The sequence below is a fragment of the Mauremys reevesii genome, linkage group 1 (assembly GCF_016161935.1).
Source record: "Mauremys reevesii isolate NIE-2019 linkage group 1, ASM1616193v1, whole genome shotgun sequence".
Lineage (NCBI taxonomy): Eukaryota > Metazoa > Chordata > Testudines > Geoemydidae > Mauremys > Mauremys reevesii.
Window position 1 is genome coordinate 344,392,713 of NC_052623.1, and position 5,223 is coordinate 344,397,935.

The 5,223-nt window shown below is 42.6% G+C and overlaps 1 long non-coding RNA gene across 1 annotated transcript; it reads left to right on the top strand.

Moving 5' to 3' along the window:
• The first annotated feature begins 329 nt into the window (after positions 1–329).
• On the top strand, positions 330–4,501 carry LOC120395185. The gene is made up of 3 exons (XR_005592509.1): positions 330–451; positions 801–891; positions 3,899–4,501. It is a non-coding gene; the product is annotated as an uncharacterized LOC120395185 (long non-coding RNA).
• Positions 4,502–5,223: the final 722 nt, after the last annotated feature.

Genomic DNA, 5,223 nt, shown 5'->3' on the forward strand with positions numbered 1-5,223 from the left:
CAGAGGCAAACTCACAGATTTACACTGTTTAATATTTTAAAGGTTAGTTGCTTGTAAAATTCACCTCTTCAGAGACCATGGATTTATATGATCACAGGAAGCATTAATTTCATGATGTGGATGATTGAAATGTTTCTTTATTATTTTTTAGTTCAGTGATGCAAATATGTGGACTAATGCATTTGTGTGTGCTCTTGTAGATACTTACTTCAAAATGATGCATTTTACTGCCTCCTGTATTGGAGTGATAAGTTAAAGTAGTAAAATATGAAAATTATTCCCATGTAATTAAATTTTGCATACATACGCTATTGTCTCTTCCTGTAGGCAGCAGAAGAAACAGTTAAACTGATGTGTATGTCCATATAATTAATGGGATTTTTCAGATATGAAAATGTGGATGCACCCTCACACACTCCCTTTCACAATCTATGCAGGAATTGACTTCTGTGTAAGTGAACATCAACAACTTTTAACCTGATGGCCACTATTTAGCTCAATATTCACTGAAACGTGAAGCTTTGATACTGCTCTTGGCTACGCACATGTAACGTTGCTTCATTAAAATGAGGTTTTATGGTAACTAAAACTGGCCCAACACATGTATTGTTAGAGACATTGCATGAAATTCACCCCTGTGCAGACAGCCAGATAGGCTATACGCCCCTTCATTCCCAATTAAACCCTGATGTTTTGGGTTGCTTTAGTCCAGGTTCCTGGTTCAGGCTCCTTTGTAGTTTTCATTCCTTTGTGATTACTTTTAACAAACCATTTTTATTCTCTTTCCTGTGGTAAATAAGAGCGCTTTGGAGGCGTTGGGGAGGAACCTGTGAATGCTATAGTTATTTGCAGAAGAGAATGATGGAGACACTGCTGTACTGCAGGTGCCAGGTGAGCATCAAAGTAAGGTTACAACATAGATGGATGAACCTCAGAAAGTTCTCATTATAGAGGACCCAGAGCTTTAGGCTGTGTTGAGACTTGCACTTAAAGTGGGACTTCAATCTCTCTATTTCAGGCTTTAATTATTTGGATTTAGTCTCCAGTTTTAACATATTCTTCAGGGGAGATGTGATTTTTCAATAATGATTTTGTGGTCAGAGCTTTACTAAGGGCTTGTCCTCCCAGAGAGTTAGTGGGCAGCAAGCTAGGGGGTGAATGCGACACTAAGTGCCCATGTGCCATGTTAGCAAACCAGGGGTTAAAAGTTCCATAGAGTGCTTTAACCTGCTACAGTTTGAAACCATCTAGGGGAGAAGTTTGAAACAGCAATAGATCAAAGTGCACGATGGAACTTTTAGTGCATAGTAGCAGGGTCCATGCAGCCAGTTAGTGCACGGCAAGCTAGTGCGCTGCAGATTTACACCCTGGCTTTCCATGCACTAACTGTCGACAAGCCCTAAATTTTATAGAGGAAAGATCTCAGACAGAGGGTACTCTTAAAATATGAGCTTTTAAACACACACAGGCTTGTTCCCCTTATTCATCATAATCTATTTTAGATCTACAACAAGATTTGATGGGATTGTTTTATTCCACAAGCTACTTCGGTTCTTTGACTCACCAACTTGGCATGGACCATTGAGAACTAGCCAGCAGGGGGGTCACAAACATGTTACAGAATTGTCCATACGTGGCACCTTTCGCTAAAGCATCTGGCGCTGACCAAGCTTGAAGACATGACACTGGACTAGCTGGATCATTGGGCTAAGCAGGTAGAGCTACAGCGTGAATGATCCAGTAGTTTGGGCACTAGCCTGAGACTTGAGAGATCTAGGTTCGGTTCTCTGCTCTGCCCCAGACTTTCTCTGTGAGCCTAGATAAGTCGCTGAGGTATCTAGGCATTGCTGCACTACATCACAATGGTGAACTGATTTAGGAGCCTATCTCATCTTCAAAAGGGATTTAGGCATTTTAGAGTCTAAATCCTGTTGCTGTCGATGGGATTTAGACTACCGAGTGCCTTGATCACTTGTGAAAATGAGAATTTAGGCTCCTAAATCAAGGAAGGGGTTGCAATGCTGAGTGCAGGAACATCTAAATACCTTTAAAAACCTGGGCCTTGGCCTCTCTGTGCCTCAGTTCCCCATCTGTGTAAAAAAAACCCAGCACTTTCCTCTGTCACAAGGGTGTTGTGAAGATAAATATATTACAGACTATGTGAAGTCCTTTGCGATCTACTGATGAAAAACATTATCTAAGAGTTAGGTATTCTTATTATTTCTGATGTGCCTATATTATACTCCTACTTTTGCTGTAGAAAGGACAATTGTGATTCATATTACTGTAAAATAACATACATGTTAATTTCAGTAGTAACTCCCTTGAGAAGTGCTATTAGTTACATGGTATCTTCTGCTATTGCTGCTAAGTCTTCTCCTCAGAGTTGTGTGTCATTAACTCAGGAGAAACCTTTGAAACAAAGTTCGTTTTATTTTAACAATTCTCTTCCTGTGATTTCCAGTGCCTGCCTGAAGACCCCATATGATGGTGTTGTATGTTCTACAGCTGAACTGGGCTGCTTCCAAATTCTAATCATGTTTGCACTTGCGCTTCTAAGACTCTTCCTTGACCCCCTCCCTTTAGAAGAGAACCCTTTGATACCTCTCTCTGAGTATGCCCAAAGGAGTGTTGGGAATGTTGATTCCACTTCATACCAAAAAAGAAAATGAGCTTTAGCAGCTGATTGTGTGCACTAAATAGATTACAGACCCTAATTTGCCATTGTCCATGCTGGGAGGACCTTTTCAGGAAAAATAAGAACACCAAGCATCTCATGGTAAAAATTCTTGAAGGTCTTCTAGCAATTGGGCACAATGATCCACATCTACAAAGGGATTAGGTGCCTGAATCCCAGTTTTAGACATCTAAGCCCCCATTCAAGGCAACACTCTGATCCATAAACCTTGCCCCACCCCTCCCACTTGGCTATCACCTAACCTTATAGGTGCCTAAACTCACTCAGCATCCAAATTTTCACTGTAAAAGCTCATTAGGTTCCTAAGTTTCTGCCTCAGAGCATGCACACTATTGCCTCGGGCAAGCGTCTGGATGCCTAACCTATGGCTGAGCCCCAGTGTGATCCTCAAACCATGTGAGGATAGGCGTTCCTTCACCTATTTTCCTTGTGAGGCCTGATCTGGTAGGCATGCTCAAAAAATATAACTTCACACAAAATGACTGTGGAGGGAAGAGGAGGCAGCAGCTTCCCTTATAACCTTTAGCACAGTAGTTAGAGCAGCAGTTCTCAACCCATGGCTGCTTGCTGCCCAATCAGCACACAGATGCAACCCACGTGACGTCCTCAGGGCCATACAGGTTGTATGTATATTGTGTGGATGCGACCCACATAACACATAGAGAACTGCATATGGGGCCTACAATGGTAAATAGGTTGAGAGCCACTGCGTGAGAGCCCTCGCCTGAGTTGCGGGAGACCCTGATTCAGTTTCCCGCTCCTGCCTGTTGAGGAGCATGGATTTGAAGAGGGACCTCTCTGGCAAATGCCCCAGCCACTGGGCTAGTGGATATTCTAATCTGAGTCTCTCTTGTTGAAGCCATTCCACTTTAATTAAATATGAATTGGACCAGTGACCGAGTGAGAATTTGAGTCTAAGTCTCTTTGTGGATCCAGGCTTATGCATTGAGCCAGTAATTGAAGCACTTTATTGGAATAACCTTTATTTGGTCAGTGACATTTAAATGGTCACCTCATTCTTCCTGCTACAGTGCCACACCAGAAAGGTATCTTAAATCAACAGAGCAAGTACATTAGCGAAAAGGGGCAGAAATCCAGGCTCTTCCTAACAGGAGTGAAGCCTGCCTAGGAAACTAGGGCTGAAGGAGGAAGAGAGCTCCAAGTTGATTTGCAAATACTAACCTCCATTGCTATTTGCAGGAATAAAGCCCATATGCCTACCAAGCGATTGCTGTTCAAGGTAAAGCTCCACAGCACAGAGGATTTGTTGGCAGAAAACGAAAGAGGCGATGCCACTGGGTTACTTTTGCCATCTCTAATAAATCTGCAGATTAATTTCCTGGCTTCCACAACTGAACCGACTCACAACCATATGGTTCCCCATTTCTCGTGTTTGTTCTGGGGAGAGCTAAGCAATGATCAGAAGGAATCATAAATGTGGAAGAATCGTGTGACTTTATTTATCCCAGTTGCCTCGTCCGGCTGGCAGTACGAGATCAGAATTGGATTTTATTTGCCTTTTTGCAATTTCCTTCTGTTTACAGTCTGCCCCCTGATTCCCCTTCTGAATTGAAGTGTGGCATGACATGTTTATCTGATTTATTTATGTGTAAAGAAGAGTCCCTGGGACTCTTCTGAACCATGCTTGGTATAATCTTATTGAGAGTCTTATGAAATTAGTGGTTCATGGGCTGCACATGACATTTTGGTACAGAGATATGTTATTAATGCTGTGTCTTCAAGTCTCAAAGACAATTTGCTGCATGAAGCACTAATCTCAATAATAAATGGCCGAAGGCCTGGTTCCGCAGACCTTACTCATGCAAATAGCTTTTACTTATTGGGACGGTTCTTGGGCACCTTGTTACCCCCTGCTTCCAGCAAGAGGGGTCTTTCTTGTAGTGTGGGCTCCCTAACCCTCCCAGCCTTTCAGCCACTCACGCACTCTCCTCTAAGTTATGCTGTCCCTGTCTGCACCTTGCCAGTTAACAATAGGTGCACCCACTCCCCGAATCCTTGTGAAGCGTTCCCCTATGATATCCAGCTTCTGATGCTGACTCACCTCAGAAATTCCAGCTCCTCTGCCCCCAAAGGTGCAGTGATCCCCAGTTTAACCTGAAACCGCCACACAGCACCTGAGAGCACTTATACTAAAACACAAAAGAAGAATTTATTTAAGAAAAAATAAGGATTCAACTAGAAACAAGAGCAGTGATGGAAACAAATGGTTACAATACAAAACAGAATCCTAAAAAGCGAGCCGGGGTCTACTCTGATCAAGAGTTACCTTTCCTATCCCGTAAAGTAGATTTCCCCACCAAAGTTCAGACTCTTGCAGAGCTGGCTGGTTTCTCAAGAACCAGGTTCTATGTGTTCATTAACGTATCCCTGCTTCATAATGGGTTTTCCTCAGTGCTTCTCCCTCTGCGTTACACTGAAAACAGCCTTTTGTTTCTATTCACAGACAGGGCGAACCCCTGCCTTGTTGTAAAGTTTCTCTCTCTTTTTTTTTTAATCTTTAAATG